Genomic DNA, 27,098 nt, shown 5'->3' with positions numbered 1-27,098 from the left:
CTTTTTGATGGGAGAAACAGCTTTTTAATCACCATATGTAGCTCTGCTAATTCAGCTGCTCTGAAGTGCTGTCAAGAAACAATTGAGTGAAGAGGGTCTGAAGTGATCAATTGTCTGCGGTCTCTAGGTGAACTTCTCATTTTCTGCACATTCCGGCGTCTGTTTGAGTTAATTAGGCTGCCCTACATTCTACTGATTGGATGTAAACATTAATATGCCAGAAAATGACTTGGTCGATGTTTACTGTTATGTTCGAAGGTACGCTAAATTGATCAGCTATAGAGAGGCAGTCGCTTCTGATTTGATTCCGGTCTGAGATAGTGAGCGAGAGCATCGTTTTTGGTAAATTGCAGTTTTTCTTTTTTCTTTCTTTTTTTTTTTTTTTAGCATTTACTATTTCGATTGTTTATTATTTTCATAATAACTCCCGTGGATTTGATTCGCTGCAGTCGTCGAATGAATTTAATTTGAGCGTTAAAAGTGGGCCAGGTCCTCAAGAAATATTTTGATGAATTTTTCCTCTGTCTGTCAGTGAAATACGGGCCGGTGGATCTGGTGGTCTCAGCGAGAGCGTCCTATAAATCACATTGCGCGGTTCAATATCTCATCGTTGTGCTGTGAACTCAGGGCTTCGTGCATCGAGGCGACTCTGAGAGCCGGCGTAAATACAGCACATCTCTGAGCAAAACACAGACGTCCATCCTATTTACATCAGCCTGCAGTAAGGGGCAAATTTCACCCCCTTGACTGATGGAAAATGCGCTAACGTTATTTTGGCTGTAGTAGCATATTTATGTTTGTAGTGGTATGGAGAGCCTGTCGGTGGGGGTCTCAGCTGGGTTGTACAGTGCTTTATGGCTCCGTCCTGTTTTAAACCCTATGCCCTCCCTTCTCTTGCCCCTTCCCTGGCACCCCAGCGCAGACAAGCCCCATTAACCCCCGGATGCCTCTCGCTGGGGCCAGTGTGTGCTTAAGCGTCGACGTTAGCGTAAACGATGTCCTCAAGCCTGGAATGAGCTTTGCACAGTTTAATAGAGGTCTGCAGGTCCACATTAATACAGTGGTGCTGGAGAGGGCAGAGGGCTGCTCCCTGTGATGGGCTTCTGTCATATCTCTGCGCTGGCGACACATTCAGGCCAGTGCTGAATTTGAAAGGCTCGGAGCTCTGACACTGTGACTCCTCTGCTAAGCTGCACGGCTTTGTTCTGTCTGAAAAGGCTGAATCAGAACCAAACACAAGACCGCCGTTTTAGAAAATATCAGATTGTATTCGTGCAAGCAGTTTGTGGAGATTTCGCGTATGCACTTTATTAAATGAAGTGTATTACTTATTCCCGTTTGGTTTTAAACTATATTACTAACTGTACTATATTCAGAAAATTTGTTGTTGTTTATGTGGGGGAAAAATACAAAAATATTATGTATGTAGCTATTCACTGAAAATCTTTCCCCGTTTATAAAACATTTTATGAATAGCAATATATGTAGTGTTAACTGTTTTTTTATTGTTTTTATATATATAAATGTTTTATACATTACATTTTACTGAATGCATATTATATTAAATTTTATTATAAAATATTTTTATATATTTGTAACATTTTACACACATACGCACATATATATATATATAATGTATTTATATATGTATATAATAATGATATGGAAAACTACATTGAGATATTTTCATAGGTTTCATGACAAAAGATTTTTGTTTTGTTTTGTTTTACGATCAATATATGATGTGATCAATCATAAAGGTCCTAATATTTACTTAATTTTAAACTGCAAAAGAAATCTTAAATATTTAAATGGTAATTTTGATGTTATATATTTTTATATATATATATATATATATATATATATATATATATATATATATATATATTTATTCTAGACGCGTATGACCATTCAGTTTGATGCTGTCTCACATAGACTAAATTAAATATCTATTTTGTTACATTTATTCATTCGTTCATTCATGTTTGTCCTTGTTTGAAGGTTTGTTGTGTAATGCAAAATAGCTACGTGAAGTCTTCTAAAAAAAAAAAAATTCTACTGTGTTAAAAAAAACATGAGTAACATGAGTAAATAACAGCAGTATTTTCTGTTGGACTATTCTTTTAAAAATGCCTGGGAACACTACAGGTTTCCTGGGATTTCGTCATTGTCAGTGTATAGATGGATACTCATGCTTATCATGTTATTTTTCAGCTGCAGGGCAACAGTTCGATTCTCTGCACTCCAGACCCTTCTGTTTTTATGTTTGTATTTGTTTACTCTCGTGTCAATTTACCTGAGTGTTTACATCACAACCCAGTGTCTGCTTCTCCCCATTGTCTATGTAGCTTTCCCTCAGCTTCTCAACTTCTACAGCTTATCTTCTCCTCAGACCGCCTTTTCACTATTCCTCTTTCTCCATCCTACACTCCCCATCTCTCTCTCTCTGCTTCCTGTTTCTGGGCCTGCACAGCCGTCACTCTGAATTATTTTCAATGAGCTCCTTTATAGCATGCGCCAGATCTCAGCTCCAACCCATCACTGAGCGCCATGCCACAGACGCGGTCTGCATTTCTATCAGCCCTGAGCCTTCTGCGTGCTATTAACCTCTCTCTCTCTCTCTCTCTCTCTCTCTCTCTCTCTCTCTCCTTCTTTTTTTCCAGCACCTCTATTTCTGTTTCTCAATCTTTTTTTTCTCCCCCTCTCCTCCTACCCCATTTCGTCTCTCCTTCCCCCCATTTTTCTCTCCATTCTAACACGCCCTCCTTTTACCCTGCATGCTTTCTCCCTGACCCTTTCTCCCCTCTCGCTCTCCTTTCCTTCAGTCCTGCTACACCTGTACTGACTGTCGCTCTTCATTAAGGAGAGAGACACTTTCCTCTTATGTTTTCAATCATATTAATTTACTACTATGTGTTTATTGATTTATTCGATTTTTTATTTATTTATTTAATGTATTATATTATCAAATGTATTTAATCATTTATTTATTATATAATGACAGTTTATTAATTAATTTAATTTATTTGCAAATGTATTTATTTAAAATATTTATATATATATATATATATATATATATATATATATATATATATATATATATATATATATATATATATATATATATATATATATATATATTGTTATTATTTTATTTATTTTTTTGTATAAATTGTGTAAGTAGATAAACTGTACATTTGTCTGAACCTTAAATATAACACCAGTGCTGCTATAGTGCAGTACAGGGCTATCTTTTTTTTTTTTTTTTTTTTTTTTGAATATTTCTAAAGGGTAGATTTACTTAGTTTAACACACACATTGACCATATCAGGGTCAATTTGTTTGTGTTTGTTTTTGTAGTTCAAATTTGCGAATTTGTGAAACAGCAAAACTGTGAAATATAGCATTCAACAATATCAAACATTGTTTTGCGGTTGCACAGTGGTATGTCAGATATGTTTGCAAATTAATTGGGAAGACCAAATATTCTAGTTTATAAGGCTTTTATACTTGAAAAATAATGCATTTGTCTAAAACCTTATTGTTAGTGGAATCTATGTCTATAGCATTCCTGTGTGACAACTAGCCCCGGTCTCTAACACTTACTTTTCCATCAACAAATGCATCAAACTTAGCTTCACTCTTAAGTTCTGATGACAGTTATGCAAAATGTACTACTACCCCGGGGGAAGGATTACACTTTGTAGGGTGAAGTTTGATCGTCAAAAACAAGCAAAAATGAGAAGTTCACTCTTCCTTTATTGTCTGAAAGGCTCCTGGGCTCATTGTCTTTCCTTATCAAAGCATTTTTAAATGAACAGAGACAGGGTGCCACACAACACAATTAGCCTCTATTACAGATGTACATTACTCTCCCCCTGTTGCAGGCGTATTGTAGGTAATCTAGGACACAGTCACTGTTATCTGCTTAATGTGAAAATACATCTCCTTACGGAACATGTCATGCTGCCCCAGGACCATTCAATTTCATCTCATCAGCGTGCAAAGCGCTAATCCCATTCTGCATGCTATCCCTTTTCCACAGCGAAGAATTGAGATTTTACCTGATCTTAAGAAGTTAATTAGTTTGACAATATTTGATATTCCTGTCATCTCATATTTCCCCAATCACTGTCTCCCCTAGAGGCCCCCACAGCTGCCCGCTGACTGCCGAGCACATGATTTCCACGACACGCTCAGCTGATTGTGCATGAGAGCTTTGTGTTGTTCTACCAAGAGGGCTTTTAAGTACAACTTCGATTATTTTTTGAAACATTAATACATATGAACAACTACGGATTTATAGCTGATAGCTTTATATTTTTTATATTCTTATCAGATGACTATCTAATGGACTAAGTCAAATATACAAAAATTATTTTACACTAATGATATCCTTTTTATTTTATTTGTATGTTTTGTTTGTGGAAAAAATGGACAGATGATCAGGTAACATCCTACTGGACTAAATTCTCATATGATCTCATATGGACTAAATCTATTAGTAAAAATATATATATATATAAAAATAAATAAATAAATAAATAATAATAATAAAAAAAAAAAAATATATATATATATATATATATATATATATATATATATATATATATATATATATATATATATATATATATATATATGTGTCTATATGTATACGTATATGTGTATGTATATGTATATGTATATATATAAACATAATCAGGTGATCAGGTAACATCCCACTGGACAAAAAAAAAAAGAAAAGAAAAAGTATTACATTTTATATTTACATATTATAGTAAAATACTCATATGGTCTCATGAATTATTTTTCATTTCATTTTATTTTATTTCATTTCATTTTATTTTATTTTATTTTATTTTATTTTATTTTATTTTATTATTATCGCAGGAGGAACAATTTCTTGGCTATCCCAGTTCTGAATTGTCTCGATAAGGATGTTAAGCTTGAGTGGCCACAGAGACACGGAACATGATGAATGCCATACATTCTCCTCTACATGCTTAAGTACTATTATTTGTCTTTTGTCTTAACCCAATCTCTGTTCACCACCATACGTCAGAATCAGTTCGTCTCTCTGAGAGATGGCAAAAGAGGATTGTCGTCCCATCATTTCCCTGTGACTTATTATTTGTTTATCCGTTTGTACCTCTGACACTGCCATTGTCATATATGAAGTCAAAGGCACATATTTATCTGTCTAAGCAGCTGACAAGGGTTCACACTTCAGTACATTAAGGTCTGTCAGGCTCACAGAGCAATCAGTCTGTCGAAGACATATAAATGTAGTGAGAAAGGATCCTCTCTTTCGACCAGTTTTGTACAATATCTGTCAATACTACTCAGAAGCATAGCATCAAACGTGCAGAGTTGAGGTTAACAACTACCTCCTATTACGTTATATCCATAAACAACAACAAAAACGAGCAATCTGTGTTTCGAGATGGGCTGAGGTGCAGGAAATTATAGAGTACACAAAAGACGAGAGTGAAGTCGCAGTCAATAAAGCCAGTGACGATTATAGTGGTAACTATTGCATGTAACACTCCTCCTACTGAATCCCAGCATTAAAAAAGTCTGTAATAACAGTTTACAGAGAAATAGCGCACTGATACATAATAGCTGTGTTATAATTTGCTCTAACAACTCCAATTATGCCTCTTATTGATTCAGCTACACGTTTAATAGGAATAGCCACACCTTTTGCATTACGAGTCATTAAAGGTGTTCAACAGTGAAAATTTTAAATTGTGTCCTCCTCATCCGAGCTGGATGTGTCCCTGACAGCATAATTTCGGCTGCGATTTGGCCACCGTAAACATCGCACGACAATCATTTCTCTAACCTTTTCTTTCTCTCACAAAAGCAAGACAGGCTGCGCGGGAGAAAGCAAAACAACAAAGGTAGCAAAGCTAGTTTTTGTTGACTGTATTTAAGTGGGTCAATTTTTGTTTTTTTTTTTCTCCCCCATTCCTTTCGAAGCGTTGGTTAGTTATAATTGCCCAAGAGTCTGGGCTTTTCGTTCGCTGGAGTGGAGCAGTTTTACCTTCTGAATCTCACCCGCTTATTACACCTCTTCAAAATCTTGCTTTGCACCTCTCTCTCTCACACACACACACACACTTAGGTGGTATGCTGTTGGAAGAAATGTAACTGCTTGTAATTATTGTTTTTTTTGTCTGCTTTTAGCTTTAACCGTCAACTGTTCTTAATGGTTTGTCTGGCATTTAGCCGTTGTAGTCTGTGTGATGGCACTGGGTTTTGTCGCAGCCGGTGTGTCATGATGTTGCTGTGTTGCTTCTTCTACTTCTTGCTGGTCAGTTTGTTAAGGGCTGTCCTCGCTCCGCTGATCCTCTAAAAACAACACACACAATGAATGAATTAAAGCTATTGTATTTTTGACTTGCACTATACAAGTGAATAAAGAGCTGTTTCATCTGATGAACGTTTTTGTTGGAGTAACCAACTGTTTCAGATATTTCATCAGTGCATTTTTCATTGTTTAAAGATTTGAAAAATGTATTTATTGGCTAACATTGGCTCTAAAAAGTTTAAAAGCACTTTATACTTTAGATTGTTTTAGGCGTATTTTAGTGTGTTATTATATTTTCAGCATGAATTACACGTTTTGACTAGTTTACTAATGCATCTGTGTGATTTTTGTGCAGATGCAAATTATATGACGTTTGGATTGGATTATTTGAAACAATCATGTCTTTCTAGATTTTTCTTCTTCAGAAGCCTTCTTGATGCATTATTAATATTTCGATGTTGATTCATTATCATCAAGGTGCATTGTATTTCCATCTGCCTAAACGTTTGACAAATAAAAAACTTTTTGTCAGTACCTATTGTCAGGACTTATCGCCAAGATTACCACTGGTTCGGCTATTGACATTTTAAACGCAATAATCTTTTTTATTTTTCTGCAAATGTCTCCAGAATACTACTTCCTTTGAACTGTCCATTCAAGTGATCAAACCCATCCATCGCCCTCACAAGCTCAAGAAACAAACACCTCATCTACTCTCCAGGTTAAACATATGTTTTATGTTTTCCTCTTTACTGAGACACAGATGTTGTTTATATTCCTTTTCCTTTGACATTGTGAGATTCTTCTCAATAAACAGAATAGAACAATGGTGTGAAGTGTGTCTTGAAGCCTGGCGAGCTGTAATCAGCTCCCCTCACAAATGTGCCTCCTGTAGTCTGTTTACCACGTCAGCCACTTGCAATGAACAAGCATTGTGTTGATGCATTCTTGTCAGTATGGTGGGATTTTCATTGTCCAACCGAGAAGTCCCTGTAAGTTGTCAATGATGGCCAGGCCCTGTGAAGCTCTGGGCTTCTGGGTTGGTCATGAGGGTCTCTGAGCAGGTGTGTGAGGACAGGAGAGCTGGCCTGTGTTTGGTCCAGCTGGTGGGGCGATGTTGAAGGTATGACGATTGGGTGTGAGAGGGCTGATCGCACACAAAGGCCGGCCTCAGATGGGAAGGGAGGCTCGGTTTAATTTTCAGCCAAGCCGTGAAGTTAAACAGCATTGCCAGGGGTCAGTGACACCGAGGTATCACTAGTGAACAAGCACTAGCGCAGACCACATGCAGCGGGTGACAGAATCAAAGACAAGAGTTCTTGTGTTAACGGAACATTCCGGAGTTCAGAATGTTGTGACACCATTTGTGGCAAAATGTTGATTACCACAAAAAAATCCGAATTAGAATATGGGTTACAGTGAAACACTCACAATGGACGTGAATAGGGAAGTGAAATTATAAATGTTTTATATTCATGAAATGTATACAATATGCACATTAACATGGTTTTATTGTGGAACAGGGTTGTTATCATTAAAACTATTACAAATACTCTTGTTAACTGAAAATAATATGCTAACTGGATATAAATAAAAGCTGAAGCTAAAACAAAAATAAATGTAATCTAAATAGTAATATTACAACGGGTAAAAAATCTGAAAATTGCAAACTTACTGATTTAAATATGTGTATTTCATGCTAAGCATATTACAAGAACATTTACATATTTATATACTTTATGAAAATACCCTGTGATTGTACTTTTGGTATGCTAAACTGGTATACGTAAAGTCTACTGAACTAGAAACTAATTTTGTACTTAATGCACTTTAATTGTGTGAAAGAGGTGCTAATGTTCAACTAAAGATATACAAATATATAAGTATACTTCATTGTGTTAAAGTAGACCTATTACAACAGGCATTATTAATATCATATATCCCTCATCAATAGTGACATTAAAACACATTTTAGGCTTAAGAAATGTGCATTTTGCGCAAGTAGTACTCCAAATAAAGTTATATACATATACATTAAAAATAGTAGTATATAAATATACAAAAATGAGTTTTGTGAAAAGACCACTAACTGAGCCATTCTGTTTAGAATTCTATGCAGCTTTAAAAATGTGTTGCCATTGCAACTCAACGCAGCATTGCCTATGATGTGGTCCCATTTACTTCCATTGTAAAAACCTGCTTTTTTTTAAACGAAGCAATTAATTTAACCCAAAAATGAACCAAAATGTGTTAATCAACATTATGCTACACATGGTGGTGAGTAACCTTAGTTTTGAAACCAGAATATTCTTTTAAGCCTAAAGATATTGAAAGCGCTGCAATTGTCGAGTGGGACTAAAGACAGGACAGCAAAATGGGTTAGAAATCAAAGACTCGGCATATGAGAGCAAAAGAGCTCTATATAACCATCAAAACTTTTACACAATCAGACACAGAGCCCTTTATGATAGCCACTGGGCTGTGGAGTCCCAGTAGCAGCCCAGCCCAAGGTCAGTGGGCCAGACAGTGCAGTAAGAGGCCTGGGCTCGCTGTGGATAAATGTCTTCCCCGTGCCACTGCACCCAACAACCCTCTATCTTTAATCCCTGCTGCTCCGAGTCAACTATATAAACTATTAACTGCACATCCAGTAAATCCCGCCACAGAAAGGGCTGTAAAATTGCACCCCCCTAGCAAACAGCACAGTAAACTGCCCTCGCTGTATAACATGATGGGGGCCAAAAACAGTCATTTCCCTCTACAGGCTTCTCAAATTGAGTCTTATCCACTGTGGCGACGAGGTGCCCCCACCTCACCCGCCACCCTCGGCCTCTCTTTTCCTTAAATCGTGCTTTCATCAGCAACCAGTGAGATTGGGTGGAAAGGGCTGACCTTGGAGATGGGATCTTAGCAGGTTTAACGCCACCTGTCCCGACAGTCACTCAGCCTGGTCGACCAGCTTCATTATCCCAGTGATGAGCCGACAGTCTGCTACCATGGTTAACCTCTCACCTCCAAAGCACCAGGGCGGCACATGAGAAGGCCTCCTCTGATTTGGTCTCATTTTGTAACGCACTTTGACTCTTCTCAAGGCTTTTGACTTGAGACACCCACATCTATCTGACATTTGTGGGAGAGCTTGAAATGATCTGTCAGTGATTGGTAAAGAGATAATTCTGTTGCCATTTACTAATTCTCAAGTAATTCCAAACCTGGATGACTTTCTTTCCAGAAGGTGAAGGCGGGTTTCAAACAACATTGACTTTTATTGTATGCACAAAAATGGGGTTGATTCACCCCAAAATTGTGATATAGAGTTGTTCTGTGGTGCTATTAACACTGTTAATAATTTAATTGTTTACATATTGTATCTGCCTAAAAAATATGGGCTACTTTAACACTCTTTCTGAAGCATGTTTTCATGTCTGCGGGTTGATGTGACCGCAATAATGTGATCTGTGATATGGAATCTGACTTTTATCAGGGGAACCCAGCCAAAGAAATATGTATTTTACCCCAGGACCACAACTTTGTAATGGAGAGTCTCTCCTGAAAAGTGATTGGGCTAGTTTTGAGGAGCAATTAAGCTGATGACTGTATAAATGATTTAAACAGCTTTGCAGACCAAATAATGCATATTTTAAAAGATAATGTAGTGCCTTTATAAAGGATAAAAGTTTAACCTTGTAGATGTGCTAAGGCAGCTATAAAAAAGTATTTTGTTGATTTTATAGTGCTATCAAAAGTCTTGATGAAAATCTGCCCAGCCTGACATGGCAACACTGGCTCAATCAATGGCAGGATTTTGGGGGCGGGCTTTCTGTTTGTGTAACCAGTGAAAAATAAGGGGATCTGGAAATCTATTTGAAAAAATGTATTTTTGTAGTTCTGTATAAAATTCTAAAACAGCGGTATTAATTATTTAAGTTAATATATATAAGGAGAGAGAGAGAGAGAAGAATTGTTTTTATGTAGTAAAGTTCTAATTTTTCTTTAAAATCAGCCAAATGTGCTGAGGGGAATATAAGCCATTTGTTTCTATATTGTTCTTTGGCAATACCAGAACTGTTTATGAAAATCAGACCAACCTGCCACAGCAACATGGCATGCGTGAGGGATTGTGTAACCAGTGAAGGATAAAGGGATGTGAAAACCTATTTGAAAAACATTATTTTTGCAGCCCTTTTTGGTGACATTAGCGGTTTAGAAATAACATTCTCCAACTTGAGGACAAATGTACTTGTTTTCACAATTTAACTCTAATAAAACTCTTTGGCTCTTTATGTTCCTGCTCCCCTCATTCCCACACCAGCCTCTTGCCCCTCCCAGATTGTCATCCACTACATGTCCAGCCAGCAGGGGAGGTAAAATCGCATTCTCTGCGGTTTCCATCACTGACCTGAATACGCCTGCTCTCTTCAATAACAGCTTTAGGAGTGCACAAATAGAGACGAGAAGGCAAAATAAAGCAGGAAAACAGACAGGGAAGAGAACATGACTGATTTGCCTAGGGGCAAGAGGCGGTGTGATTGTGGAACGAAGTGAGATGGTATCAGTTGGACAGTACCGTGCAAGCTCTGCCAGCTTCAGTGCTGTTCTTCCCCTCAGTCTGCCACTTTATCCTGCACTCATGCCTCCATGACCATATCCAGTCCAGAGCCTGCTGGGAGAATATGACCTCCCCTGACTCACCCCCTTAAGATGCTTTCAGTGGTCTTACCTGGTCTTTTGTCCTGTAGTCTGTTGTGTTGATGAATCTTTAGATACTGTTTTTTTATAATGCCTAATGATATTGACTTTATCATGGAATTATGGAAATGACACAAGGTAACAAATCTTTTAGAGATTTTAAATGAATCCTGGAACATGCTTTATGGGCTTTGGATCAGTTTAATCTTCTTCCACTTGTGAGTGACCCTTTAATTTAACTATTGGTTTAAACCTTTCTACACTTAATTTATTTGTATTTTTTCTTTGTGCAGTTAATTGCTAAGCATTAATAAGTTAACTCTTCGTAATCTGTTTTCATAAAAGATGCAAATATATTGATGGATGATAGAATAGGACACAGATTTCCATGATTTCATTAAAATTATGTTGCTAGGTTATAAGACAAAGATATAGAGCAGTGATTTCTTTTTGGAGAGATTTGCATTAAGATATTTTCACACGCATATTTCATACTTGTTGAGCTTCTTTGATATTTAAATTCCACAAAAGCAACTGAATGTATGTATCTGCCTTACGTTCTCATCATTCTCAGAGAAAGTCAGTTATTTTAAGAGATTGTGAAAATGAACCACAATAATAGAAATTACCAGCAATTATATCAGTAGGAAACCATTTTAAATAACCATTTTTAAGGTTTGACTATGGATATGTCAAAAATCCATTTGTAATTGGTCAGTATGTTTTTTTTTTTTTTTGTGATGCCTCATATGTGCTTATGAGGAAGGTAGCTCACCTGTTGGGTCACATGTCAACACTGGGGTGCATTGCTACCACAAAACCCGCCTCGTACATTATAGCTTTAAAGTGAGAAAATGACACCACCAGGTGACCTGAATGGACTACAGAAGTTTGGTGTTTCATAGATGGTTATTACGGTTGAAGATATATAGGAGTCTGTGCTCTCATTGCAGAGAAACTTGCACTGAGGGAGCAGCAGAACAGCCTGTCTGTGAGTGGCTCCTGGTATATGATAGGCTATGAATTACATTACATCTCTAAAATGGGCCCCAGAGCTGAAGCAGCACTACATCTTAAATTTCAGGACACTGGGTGAGAACGAGAGAGGGAGGGAGAGCCGGAGAGAAGAAGAAGAAGAAGACGACGTCGAAAAAAGAAATAAGATTCAATCTTCAAGCGCCTTACAAATGTTTGCGTCAGTTTTCTTGTTTAAAGCAGAAGCCACTGAGAGGAAGAGGTAAGAGAGAGAAACAGAGAGCTGAGAAGTAATGTCCACGTCTCGTTTTTTTTCCCTTCTTCTCCGCGTTCTCCTTTTTCCCCCCAAACTGTAGTGAAAAGATTAAATTGTTTACGAGCTCGGAGCCAGACTGGCTAGAGAGGATGAGCCAAGAGCGACAGAGATAGACATTCTAATTCGTGGCTGTACTTAGCGCCCCGGCCCCTCTGTGCAACCGCTAATTCTTTTATCTAGCTTCAACACTCCAGGCTGCAGCCACATTCATGAAAAAAGTAAGTGAAAGAGGCAAAAATGACTGTTTTATACGGCGTACAACTGATAAAAAAATCTCTACTTGAATACTTGATTTCTTCGTCCCCCTTTCTTCCGTCCCGTCTTTCTTTTTTGCGTTCCCCTCATCTCACAAAGCGGCAGGCCGACGGTAGTCTTTAACCCTTTATCTAGACTGAGCAGAAAGACGTTTGCTGCATCCCGCGCTGAGGTTTCTCTGCTGGTGTGTGAGTGCCTGCGTGTGCGTGCGCGTTTGACGGGGTTCGGTTGAGGAGCGAGATTGGTGTAAGTTGATTGTAGCCGCTTTGGGTACTGGGGGGTGTACTGGGGGATTGGGGGTCCGGAGGGTTGAAAATACAGCATAGAGAAGAATTACTGTTATCTCCGAGGCAGAAGAGGAAGAGGCGAGATAAGAAACTGCAGCAGCTGGGAGAGAATCAGGCGTGCGAGAAGCCGTGTTTCAAGGGGGCCCGGGTTGTAAATTCACTGGATATTCAGCTCGAGCCGGCCCTGCTTGTCTGTCACATGGGGTTCAGGGTTTTTTCTGTCTCTCTCTTTGCTCTACCCTCTCCCCTTCCCTTTTTTCCTGAGGTCTGCTCCTCCGATAGAGGTATTGTGCGGGCTCTGCTGTATAGAAAGCTCATCAGCGGCGTTTGCCTCTTGGGTGTTATCGGCCAGTAAGGTAACTGCGCGCTTATAGACTGCACGCAGATAATAGTGGCAGAATAAAGAAGATAAAGGGGGACCTCTTCTCATTAACAGCTATCTCAGCCACTGCAGACACTGCCAGTATTGAGTGCTTAGTATGCTGAGCATAAATTAAAAAAAAAGACGACGAATAAAAGTGGGAGGAGAACCGAAATGAATGAGGGAGAGGGGTGGTTGTTATAGTGGGGTGAGCAGGAGGGACCGAGCATATAGGATGAGACGCATGGAATATGAGAAGTGGACGCACACCGAGATGCAAACATGTGCAAACAATGGCTTATGTTTTCGTGGCATTCCAAGGAGACGCCACTAAGGCCGTATTCTACAGATAGACTTCATCCGGCATGAGAATAGAAGTTTATGAGCCTTATTATGCATGTTCTTGTTCGCTTGTGTTGGCTTTCTAATATCTGCATATCCCTCAGGAAGACTGGGAGAGGTATAAAGGACACAAGAGCATCATTTGTCATAGCATCACATAGATCTCCTTCAGCACTTTTTCTTTTTTTTTTTTTTTTTTTTTATTCTAATTGGAGGAAGCAATTCTAGTACTGGTAGTGGTTTCGTATTATAGTGACCACCATGAAGTGACCAAAGAAAAATGTATCCATTCCATTCTATTCTACATGGGTGCCGTATTTATTTAGCATGCAATGGTAAAATAAATACCACATACAAATTTGCTGAAAAAACGGCTTTGTCATTTGACAAAACTATTATTACAGAAAAAAAAATAAGTTTATGCAATCTCTTTTATATACTGGGGTTTTAGACAAAAAAATAAATTGTGTTTTCTTTTTGATTGTAGTTTTTGTTGCATGTAAAATTTGTAGAAAAGATTTTGTGTGTTTTGGTCATTTTAGTGTTTTTGTTGTTTTTCATATATTTTATGTATGTTTTTATTTATTTATTGCAGGTTTTACTTGTATTTGTTTTAGTAAATAACTAAACTAAATAGTAATAGTAATTAAATAGTAAGTCCGTGCTGCTTACACTTCACATAATAGACCTTTTGGTGGAACTTGGGCTCCTTTTAACCAGCTAATCTATAGTTTCTTCAAACACTAAACAGAATATCATTATGTAAGCAGGTGTAAATTAAACACTTAATGCAGTTAATGTGACGTCTTCCATTTTAGCCATTTCATGTAATTGAAAAGAGAACGTGGCTGCGTAGTTTTCAACTGATCTATAAATAAGACCACTTCACATTGCCTAATAAAATCTGAGCTTGTTCAAGACGCATTCAATATATGCATACTATATACAGTAATCTATAGAGCCTGACAGAGAGTAAAAATAAACAAGTATTTTCTGAGCCATTCACTGTTTTTTGTCATTCAAATACAAATTTCTCATTAATATTTGTTTACAACATTATTGTTAATAACTGTTGAGAGAGGGACACTTTTGGTTAATTTGATGGTAAGGGCAGGGTCTTGAGCCCCCAAAGCACCCCCCCCCCTTCAAGCACATGCCTGCCTTCGAGGACTGGCAGCGGAGGGGAGAAGGTTAAGTCTGGTGGAGCTCTTCTGTACAACACACACACATACACACAATCTCTGTCGACAGTGCTGGCGGATTAGAGCCATTTCTGAAATGCATGGAGCTGTCTTTTTTTGAAAAGCCTTTCAACAGTTACACCAGAGTTTAAAAAAAAGAACCATGAAAGGAGCAAAACAAAACCGTGAATATGTCCCCCCACCTTCCCACAGAAGCCACAGCACAGTAACAATTAAGAGAGAAAATGACCAAATTGAACAGCAGAAGTATGCATTATCTTGGAGCCTGTGCGTGTGTGTGTGCTTCACGTATGTATGTGTGTTTGTCTGGAGCTCTGAGGATGACCATTGAGCTGTAAATAAAGCAGAAGCCCCCCCAGCCTGCCAGTAAGAGGAGACAATCCTGCGCTGCTCAGGCAGACATGTTCCTGATAAACCGTTGCTCTCTCGCAGGCTGTACAATAGGGCCCGGATTCATTTGCATGACACAATTGGCTTGCCGTGCTGATGTGTTGCGGCTAGACAAGTGTAGCATTACGAAGAACAAGTTACCATGGGGAAGGTTAATGCAGACAATAAGGGAAGCAGATAATGGGAATTGGGCTCCTGTTTTTCAAACCTCTTATCTGGGAGCCGAGTAAAATCGTCCTGCTTTGAATACGGGCGACCGCTTTAAAGGGCCAGTTCCCCATGTTCACACAAGCATTAGGAATTATAATTTATTCACTCCATGGTGTTTATTTACATATCCAAACATGGATCTGCTGCACAATGTAATGTTCTCCAGATATGTGTCATGCGTTGAGATCTTCTTGTTAGATCTTGTTTTCTATCAGAGGTGTTAACAATTAGACATTTTTGTCATAACAGCATATCTATAATGGGTCATTAGCTAACATATATCCCTTCAAACACGTGATATCGCTGTAATATGGTTAGGCTTGTGGTGATTTTTCTTTCCTTTTCTTTTGTGTTTTTGGAAAATTGGAAGTTATTTGTAGAAAAGACAAAACATAAACAGACAAAAACAACAACTAAAAAAACTCATTACAGTTCACTTTCTAAAGGCTGGTTGAATATTTTATTTCAACCTGATTATTTGTGATTTTTTTATACTGACAGGTCTTGTTGAAAATAAAATGTTATTTTAATTGTTTTTTTTTTGCAATATATTTTATACATTTAGTTATTTTTATTTATTTAGGATTTTTTTTAATGTCAGTGCTTTTGTTGCCACTTTTTCACTACTTGAAAAGTTTAAACGCCCCCCCTTTAACCGGTTTCCCTGTGTGAAAGTGTGAGGGTTGGTCTCCAAAAGGTCTGCCCCTTCTGTTCAGCATGTGCCCGGATCCACCCAGCAGGTAAAGGCTCAATTACCATCCTTCAGCAGACCCCTAACAAGGCGACAAAAGGCCCTAATTTTTAATTTAATATTTGGGCTGCTGAGGAGTAGGGGCAGGATAAGGGGGGAGGTCGTCCGTCTGGGTGGAGCCTCCCACCGTGGCCTCCAGATGGGCCAGGCTGGCAGAGAGGTTGTTAAGAGCGAGGATTGAGTACCTTACATAGTGAATTAAGTTTGAACCCTGGGGTGTCTGGGCTCTACAGAGAGAAAGACAGTCTATTTCAGAGATGCTGTGCTTTAGCTCTGCTTCCCTGTCAAGCTCCCTTCAACCCCCAATATCATGACATTTAAGCTATTCATTAATTAGAGGCCTGCATGATGAGCTTTTTTGCTCTAGTATGCAAATAAATAAAAAAGGATGTGAGCCCTTCACCCCGGTTCATGAGACGTTTTACACTGAATCTAGTGGACAAATACTACTGTTACTACCTGTTGCCTGTCTGTCTGTCTATCCATATCATCTATCTATCTGTCTGTCTATCCGTCCATCAAATTTTTTGCTTTTTTTAATGGGGTTCTGAATGCTGATTGGTCAACACAGCATATGCATATTTTTTGCGTTTCTGTGAAGTATTACTGAAATCATCATTCATGTAATATCACAATGTATAAAACCTTCATCTTCGTCTTTTCAGCACAGACACTGGAATAGTATATACACATTTATCTGTTCATATTACTTTTATCTTACTGTGACTGAGTTGAAGTAATGTTGCTCTTTATCTGAATTTTCTAACTCTAATGGCACAATTACCTGAGAGTGACACAAAAGCATATGTTTGTAGCAGAAAGCGCCTTTCTGATCTTTTGTATATGTACTGTATGCATGTGTGTGTGCATGTTTGTGTGTGTCTGAAAGAACAGATTACTAAAAATAGAAAAGGGATATATTTCCTCCTGGGGATGACACCCCATTTGTTTTCATTTTGTAGATGGTCGTCCGTGCCAGATTACGTGGTTTTCCCTCCCGCAGGGCTTCTCTCTGGTCCTCTTACCCCCCCACCTTCTAATAATGCACCTCCTATTATTCCCTAATGGATTGAGGACAAAAACAGTGACCTACTAAAGACCAGACAGAGAATTCACCTGTGATTTATCTATTTGCTCTCACACTCCCTGCCATAGTCAGGGGCACAAATCATCTGTTTTGTTCCTATTGTAGTCTCTTCGGTTCAAGTTTACTTCTTCAGCACTTAGGCCTTGTATACTTCATGAATGGGAAGGATAATAAATTTAAACACATTCAAGAATAGAATTGGTCCGTCCATCCATCTGTCCATCCAACCAATTTCATTTTATTTTTATTTTAAATACCAATCTACTTTGAAGAAAGTTTCCTTGGGTTGATGCTCAGGGTATCAAACAGAGAAGACGCCATCATAAAGTGTATACAGAAGCCTCCAATTGAACTCGAGACTCAGAAGAGTCAGATTGTACCCTGTTTGACGATGTTTTAGGAAAACGCTGATGTCTATTTGGGATAAGATTGGAAGACTTTTCATTTAAAGGCAATTTAATTAAAAAGCTGGAAAGCACCAAAAAGAGCTGGAATAAGTAGGACGATATGAAACTGCCAGCAAATGGATTCCTCAGACCCACTCGAGGGAAACCACACAAGCCACTTAGCAAACGAATAACTTTGGTTCTATTTTCACTTTCATATCACAACCGAATGTATTATTTAACGCACGTACTTTGATGTATTTTTTTCTCTCTGCTTGTTTTGCGTCAGCCGTTGTGGCGCTGGCAGAGATTGCCTTGTTAAAGATTAATAAGACCGGTGGCGTGTGATTGTTTTAAGGTTAGGAGCGGCACTGATTCGCTCTGCTAATGCCGTATGTGTGTGCGCGTGTGTGAGCCAGGATATTGATCGCCTGTGTGTCTGCCCAAAGAGCGTTTGCTCAGTCAGGCAGTGAGAGGCAGCAAAAAGTGAGGTAGTGGAGAGAAAGCAAGACTGGTTTGGCTGACCTCGGCCCACGATCCCACACCCCAGATGTACTTTGGCTACGTCAGCAAACAGCCCCATCTTCCATGTGCTGGAAATGTTATACCCCGGCATGCTTGTGTGGTCTTCCTAATGCTAATCACAATCTGGTGTTTGACAGAGACATAGCGCTGGCTACTTAAGTATCGTGGACACGCGGACGTCCAGCTTGACTCAACTCGCATGGACATATTTCTCCTGTTTTTTATAGCGCTTCCCTGGGGAACTTAGCATTCTGGCCGTGACCCATATTGACACCTTTGAGCCTTTGTGAGAAGCTTTGCTTTATGGGACATGTACGCATGCAGTGACCTCAATTCTCCTCACACCAGCACCGCTCGACCTCCTTTTTTGTTGACGGTGATTCATTTTAAAAGCCATTCCCAAATGTACAATTAGCATACTAGCTCTTACGGAGGTTATACCCCATCGCCAGTTATTGACCATTAAGCTGTCCATTAACGCATTGCTGCTTCTTCTGTAGACAGCTTCCTTCCCTCTTCATCGGTCTGAATGGTGAATGAACTGATTTATGTCACAATCTCATTTTGCCGTGTTTTTATATGTGCGTTGTAAACCTTTAACGGCTAATGCGTTAACAATATCCCAGATCAAAACTCTGGGTGCCACACACGTCAGCATCGCAGTGGGATTAATCGAGTCTCTTTGGAAATCTCGGCACACTTGGGAATAGTCGTCTTTCCAATTGCTGCTGTAGTTAACGGTTGAGGTTTAGGGCTGTTTTATCTGAAATTTATCAGGAGGGAATTGGGCCGAGGTCATTGTCGGGCGGCTATAACCCTTTGTGCCGCCTCTATTGTGGTTTGAAGATAAAGTGCTGAAAGACAGGCAACCGTCATCCCCCTCTCGAAGACGCAGCGCGCATTCGCCTTGAGTGCATGACGAGGGAACGTAGTTTCAAAAAACACTCGACGAAGACCGGTTCCATCATTACGCTCCAGGATAAAAGGCGTCATTTCAGAGGTTTTCATTGCCCGTTTAACTATCCTTGTTCCCCCGCTCTCTAATATCGCCTCTAAATTACCATCTCAAATCTACACACGATTGCCACACTAGAGACGTCTGCACCGTCCACCCACCACCCCTCAGGCTCCGTGACATTTTACGAACCCCACCATGTTTGCCTGCGAATTTCCCTCGGATTAGATTTGTAAATCAAAAACCAATACATAACATGCAAGAATTAATCTGTTTTATATACCTTGGTTACATTTTTCCTGCTGCACATTTGGAAGATTTAGAATGTATTTGCACCTGCTGGTTTCAGCCATTATATGCTTCAGTTCATACATCTATTTGTGAGGCTATAAAACAGGCATTGACTACCCATGTAAATTGTGTTCCTCACAATAAATTATATGCATATTTGCAAAAAAAAAAAGAAAAAGAAAAGAAAAAACACATGACTGCTGTCGGTCCTCCCCTGTGTATCTGGAATACTAATAACAGCTGGGCGAGACGTATTTGCTTCCTTCGTGTTTTTCTATCTCAGTGTGATTTGGATTGAAGTTTGGGTTTTTAGCATTTCGTTCCCCCTGTCTCCCCGTCTGCAGCGTCTATTTATTTGAAGCGAGTGATGTTCTTACTGTAGCGAAGGTGGTTGAAAATGCCATTGACCCGCACACACCTACGGTTCAGCAGCCGATTTCTCTCTCTCTCTTTCTCTCTCTCTCTCTCTCTCTCTCTCTCTCTCTCTCTATGAGATGCCTCTGCTGGTAGATGTGTAGATTAATCCAGGATCTAGTTGTGTATAAGCAAGTATTAATCACATTCAGCCTGGGGAGATGAGTGTTAGTGATGCTAGCCAGCATTCAACACCGAAGTCAGGGCAGGAATCTTGGATGAATCCTTTTTTTGAATCTTTTCAAAATGCTTTTTCAAAATGCTTGACTGAAATAAGGGATGTCGTATGGTTCTTGGGTTTCACTCTGAGTGTGCAACATAAATCTGCAGCAGTTGACTTTTCTGTAACCCTGCTGATAAATAAGATTAGAGCTGACTGACTCCATACTAGAAATAGGTCCCATCTTCATATTTCTCCCGATGACCTTCGCTATCTGATTTGCATTATCTTTCAAACCATGATGTCACCAGAATTACCAGTGTCAGATTTTGGGCTACTTAGCAAAACCACACACAGGCTTTTTGGATAATTCCTTCCTTTTGGTGCCAAACAGGGCTTGTGTAATGACCGTATAAACAGAATAATGAGCCGTGCTGGCTGATGACTGACTAAAATGTAGAAATGCTTTCACATGTGTTCCAGAGTGCTGTTTCACACAGTAAAGTAGTGCGTTTTTAGGCTGGTTTAGTTTAACTAAATTTTAAAGACTTGCAAGATATTTGTTATATTAACAAACATGTTATATGTTATATAATGTATTATATTATTTCATACACTTTCAAAAAAAAGGTACAGAAGCTGTCACTGGGGCAGAACTAAAGGGTCCATTTTGGTACCTTAAAGGTACATATTAGTTCTTAAAGTGTATATATTTGAACCTAATAGGTGCAGAAGTGTACCATTCAGAAAAGGTACCGCCTCAGTGACAGCTTTTGTACCTTTATTTTTAATGAGAGTGTAACGCTTTACAATAAGGTTCATTAGTTAACATTACTTACCTACATTAGTCAACCTTGACTAAGAATAAGCAACATTTATTAATCTCAGTTGTTAATTTTAACATTTAGAACTGCACTATTAAAATCACAAGTTAGTTTGTTAACATTAGTTATTCCACTGTAAACTAACAAACCATAAATGACTGACAACAAACATTAACAAAGATGATATTATAATAAATATATAGTTTAACTATTTTTATATATACATTAACTATTATGTTAACAAATTACACCTTATTATAAAGTGTTCTTTTGTTATTTTATATTATATTCATAATATTTAACTATATATTCTACATATTTAATAGATATTTGCATAATTAAATAAATAAAACAGCAAATATTAATAAAACTCCAAAAATATGAAAGGTTGCATTACATTATTTGTTATCATTTATGTCATTAATCCATTTTTTAATGAACATGTTAAAATCACAGGTATAAAATGTACACAATCTCTGCGTAATAGTTAAATATGATTTAATTGCCATGTACTTACATTAGCAGCCATTTACTGCCTGCACACATATAGTGTGAAAGTAAGCCTTTTAGTCCGTGTCAGAGATACTCTGCTGCTTACATTCTTTGTATGTCCTGCTGTTAGAGCACTTTGGGATATGCAGTGAGATTGTAGCTGAGCTTAGGTGAATATCAGTGCACCTTGTCTCATGTCTCATGCCCCACTGAGGATCTGTACAGAGGTCAGAGGTCACCGCCCCACTCTGTAGCACCCCCTTCCCCCCACCCACAGTGATGTGCGCAAAAGCCAATAAAATTGCAAATTTCCCCATATTTTCACAATATCCTAAATAAACAGGAGCCAAGCACACATTCCCTCGCTCTGCATCAAATATTAATCTCGGTGTGGCTACAGCGCCGTGCAGCAGCACCGGCCGCCCCTCTCTGGGTAAACATTGGGGAGATTGCTATTCAGCAGCTCTCATCCGCGTGCCTTGCCGAAGAGCATGACAAATTCTCTCCCTAATTACAAGGCGCTCTGTGTGCTCTCCAGCACTGTAAATCCACCCCACGCTCTCTCCTCTCCAATTCTGGATTAGGCCTTCACATTTCCTCCTCATTATAGCTTCAGCTCAGGTCGAATGTATTTAAATGGGTGAACCAGTGTTTCGAAGAGTTCATCATATGTCAAAGGGGTGCTTAGTAGACCCCTTATTTTGCAGTTGGTATGTACCCAAATATTTCACATTGAGTTTTTTTTTAAGAGTGGTTGAGGAGTCACTGTCCTCTTAAATCTCTTTCAGCCATACCATATGGAATGAAATTTTTAATTTTGAGTGTAATTCTTTTCTATTTGAAATTGTTATTTATCAATGTTTATCAATGTTTAAAACGTTTATCATTATATATATATATATATATATATATATATATATATATATATATATATATATATAAAAAAAATATATAAATGTAATATTTTAAGACATTAACATTTACTGTAATATCTACTGTCATGACGTCAGAAATCAACAAAGATTTCATCAATTGTAATAAATTATTCCCATGAGAGATTTGAAAAAACCTTATTATAAAAACCGTTTATAAGATATGGTGACGTATGGGTGAAATGCTTTTGACATGTTTTTGGTGAACAATGGGCAAATTACACACAGAATTTGAGTATTTAAATTTAGTTTTATTTATAATCCACCATTAAAGAAAGACTTATTAAATATAAATACAACATTAGGCAATTACACAACAAAAGTACATAAATTACATAAAATATTATGAATAATTTATCATTTAATGTATATATTTTTAAGTACCTATTTTTAATTTTATTAATTTTAAATATATTTAATGAAACAGGTCATCATGATGAGATTGCATGACCAGCTAAATGCCTTTAGTTTTATCTCCGTAGTGCCGGTTTTCCACATTTCTACAATAGCACCTTTTTTTTGAGCTCCCTTTTTGGACAAGAAAGTTGGTCCGAGTTAAAAAAATATTGGAGCTTATCAAACTTTGAAATTCAAAAACTCTTTTTTTTCCTAAACTTTCCCCTCTCTCTTCACTTCCTCCCCTACAGCACTTGAGCGTGCCCTTTACCGTTGTCAATTTTCACCCCCTCCTCCTCGCCAGCAGCACTGTGTCCTTTCCATGCCATTGTCTCGCTGTTTTGCAAATGAATGTAATTATCGGGAAAGTAATAAGAGGCCCCTGCTCTGGATGAAACTCAGAGAGAAAGTCTAAATGTTCTCCTGGAAAAACCTTGACAGCAGCCCTGAACAGGTTGTCAACAAGACTGGCGTGCCATCTTCAACCACAAGGGGCAGCAAAGTACACGGCATCCAGAAATCTCCTGCCCTTCTGTCCAGTCTCGCCTCTGATGATTAAGACATCCTCCATTCACAGGAGAACAGGCTCATTTGAATGCTAGCGGCCGGCTTGGAAGTCTTGGGTTCGAGCCTGAATTGTAAAGCTAAGCCAGGAGATTGGAGTGGAATCTGGACCGGTCTGTCATTCAGCCAGAAAACCGACTTCTTCCAGCAATTCCCCTCAGACTCTCAGGCAGATTAACAGGTACATTTCTTCAGTATACAGTTACTGTCAGTGCCTTATTAAACACCACCTACTGTTATCTGCCACGCTGCTCCTGTTTCTCTCTCCAAACCCTGGGCAGAAATCAGAGCGCGAGGAAGTCGCTGACACAGTTCTCTCAGTCTTTCCTTAATCTCACACATCCTACTTCCTCTCACCATGTTCCAGCCACACACGCAGTCATTTAGTGCTCCTGCAAGTAATTGGCTCTCCTGATGCTCCCTGTGAATCTGGGGTGTTTATTGAAACCGCTGGATCAGATATTGCTTCCCGTGGCTCTCGCTACCTCGTGTACCCGGTGTCCAGGTGTCTCTTGGGATTGTTTCAAAAGAACTGTTCGTTCTATCCGCTCATCTGTGATTTGTTGCATATGTAAGAGGTCAGCTATGGGGATATTAATCAAGCTTCCATAACACTGTAGAAAATACTCATAACCTAGTATTTAGTTACATATAATTGAATGTTGTTGCATTTAAACTACTTTAATTGACTCTTTTATGATGAAAACAATGTCTCTTCTGTTGTCCTTGAGCTTCTTTACGGTGATTGCATGTAGATATGATAGCTATGAGCTCCATCTATCAGACATCAGAGATTTTCATTAGGACTGAACTCAATGTGGAGGTCGTCACATGGTGGGAGAAGCACCAGGGGGAGGAAGTACACAGGCGAAAGGTCAGACATCAGAGATTTTCATTAGGACTGAACTCAATGTGGAGGTCGTCACATGGTGGGAGAAGCACCAGGGGGAGGAAGTACACAGGCGAAAGGTCTTCCTGTACCGGCGATTCAATCTAATCTTTACAATTATAGTGGCTAATTGCTGTCGTGTGTTCATGTCAAGCGAGCAGTATTCCTCATCACTCTGTCAGAGAGTAAATGAACATATCTGAGTCTAAATGGCAATAATAATAAAGTCTATTTATTTCCATCGAACAGGTACAAGAAGATATTTTATTGCACATATTGTATTCCACATGCTGTGTGTGTGTGTGTGTATATATATATATATATATATATATATATATATATATATATATATATATATATATATATATATGTGTGTGTGTGTGTGTGTGTGTGTGTATTAGTGTGTGTGCAAATATATTAGTGCTGTCAAATAATTAGTGGCAATTAATGTATATATGTGTGTGTACTGTGTATATATGCATATATAAACACACACATACAGTATATATTTAAAAATATTTTCATGTACTTTATATTTATATTCATATTATTGCTATTATCTAAAAAGTAATATATAAACATAAACTTTTTTATAAATGTACATGCATGTGTGTGTATTTATAAATAATATATATAAAAGAACACATAATATAAAACGAACACTATATATATATATAATTTGTGCTTATCATTATCTGAGTATTTGTTGTTGGTATGTATTTCTCCTTCCTCCTTAATTTCCTTTGCCAGTGATCAAAGGCCTCCTCCCTGTCCCCTCTCTCACACAGCTCTAACCCCCCTCGCTTGACGCGGTTGTCTAACAGGCACGCTGAGGACACCCTACAGGAGGGCCTTCTCCACCCCCACTGCTGCTGACGTGCCGGGATTGGTTATCTCTGTCACAGTATGTGATTGCAACCTCTGGGTGACCCCTACGCAATATATATCGTCACAGGTTATCTACATAATGCAGGGGGAGAGGGTGAGAAAGCTATCAGTGAGATAGCGTGGAGCAATCAGACCTTTCCTGTAGACAATGACGGCCGTTGTATGACTGGAAATGTCGCTGAGGTGACAGCAAATGATTCAGAGCGCGCACACCGCAGATGACCCGCTTGCGTGACTCTACATCTTCTGATTGACAAGCGCACGAGCATGTTTGTCACGGACATACCAAGGGTATAGCCGCGGTATAGTCACCTGCTAGCTCTTCTGAGGTAGCGCTTCTCTGTTGAATGAAGCCATGATGGCAGATTAAAGCAAGCCATTGATCATCTCCCACCGCAAATGATGCATAATCCCTCTCGTAATGTGTCTTTCATAATCATCATGACAGGTCCCAGGAATGCATGCAAATAAAAAGCAAGCCAGGGAAGGAGTAAACCGATGAACGAGTTTTTAAGAAGCAGGCTATTACGAGACATTCGCCTTCTTTTTATGATATCAAACGATCAATTATCCAGATGGCTGGAAGAGGGAGCGTCACGACACAACTGCTTTGCATTGTTTTTTTAAACTCGGTTTCTACCATAGCTGTGGCAATAAACAGATGTTGGCTTTGTTTTGCTTTCAAAGGCAGGTATTCCACCACACCACAGTTCCCTGACCAGCTACTGAGCAGCTGAGACTGGCATCTGCTGCTGCGTTTGAGCAGGAGGGACTCGCTGCTGGCAGGTTGCTGTTAACTTGGCAATAAAGGAAAGTCCGGGAATATGAAGAACTATGATGCGCTTGATGTGTTTCGATCATTCTGTCTCATCAGGACGTTTGTTTTTATGGTCATGATTTTGGAGACTAGCAGCATGGCTGGAGTAAGTGTTGCTGCGGGTGAGAAAACCACCATCACCCTTATGCTCAATCTTAGCATTTCATTTTCCAAACAAGCTTTTGGTTGTCTGATTGTGCTCATATTCAAGATAATATTAACTTTTTAGAAATGTTTAGATGAAAACTCGAGCTGCATGGTTGGCTTTGCACATGGAAGGAGACTTGTTGTGCTCTGAATATTTTGGAAATGTAGTTGCTGTTTTATGAATCAAATAACTATCTTACCATGAACAAAAATGTAAATCTTCATCTAATAATATATTGATACTGTTAAAAATGATCATTGTTCTGTAAATTAGAATTGTGCATCTTTTAATTTGTAGCATTTAAATATATACATAATTATTTTTTTTTGTTTATTAATATAATACCTAACATTAACAAACAATGAGCAATGTTTGTTACAGTATTAACTCATGTTATTTGTAACTCATTAACTCATGCACTTCATTTTTAGTTCTTGTCAGCTCAGGTCTGTTAAGTAATATTAATATACAAAACTTTTGATTTTAATAATGAATTAATAAATATTGAATTTAACTAAGAATAATAAATGCTTTAATAGCATTTTACATTTCTAGGCCATATTAATTAATGTAGTTTGCTTTTTTACTTAAACGTGTTAAGGAATTTTAATATCGGCCATTGACTGGAAATCAGCATAACAAGTAATATTGATAACCCTTTATGGTGACACTTTATTTTAGGGTCTCTTAATTAGTTGCTTATTAAAGCATATCACTAGAATATTAGCCCTTTAATAGTAGTAATTTAAGCTTTTATTGATGCCTTATTCTACATGACCATATTCTACATCATTAATTCAGTACTTAACAACTACCTTACTATCTATTAATAAGCAGCAAATTAGGATCTTTTTTGAGGAAATAGTTGAGGAACTATGATTGAGCATAGTTAATAGTGAATAAATATTCCCTATTCTGTACCACAATTGTTGCTATTAAAAATGTGCTTATTAGCACGCACATTTGTTAGCCCATACCTAAACTTTAATAGTAAATTTAAAAGAGTTTGTTAAGGGAAACTCTTAAATAGTAGAGAATATGTTATCGAATTTTCATATTAGAGCTGCCATAATTGTGATCTGAGAAAGTGAGAATTGTCAACAAGTGTGTAATTTGGCCCGGCGTATTAAATAGCATGCCGTAACCACTGATAAAGGTGAATGGTGTTCCTACATCTTACCCTTATAACAACAAAGCCTAATTCTGTCTAGTCTATCACCTTCATCGCTTCAAGAT

General features: G+C 38.3%; 1 long non-coding RNA gene across 1 annotated transcript; it reads left to right on the top strand.

Moving 5' to 3' along the window:
- The first annotated feature begins 12,115 nt into the window (after positions 1–12,115).
- On the top strand, positions 12,116–26,300 carry LOC122358947. Its single transcript, XR_006252661.1, has 3 exons — positions 12,116–12,242; positions 22,808–23,301; positions 24,798–26,300. It is a non-coding gene; the product is annotated as an uncharacterized LOC122358947 (long non-coding RNA).
- The last annotated feature ends 798 nt before the right edge of the window (positions 26,301–27,098 follow it).

The sequence above is a fragment of the Puntigrus tetrazona genome, chromosome 15 (assembly GCF_018831695.1).
Source record: "Puntigrus tetrazona isolate hp1 chromosome 15, ASM1883169v1, whole genome shotgun sequence".
Taxonomy (NCBI): domain Eukaryota; kingdom Metazoa; phylum Chordata; class Actinopteri; order Cypriniformes; family Cyprinidae; genus Puntigrus; species Puntigrus tetrazona.
This window is presented reverse-complemented; position numbering and strand designations above follow the sequence as displayed.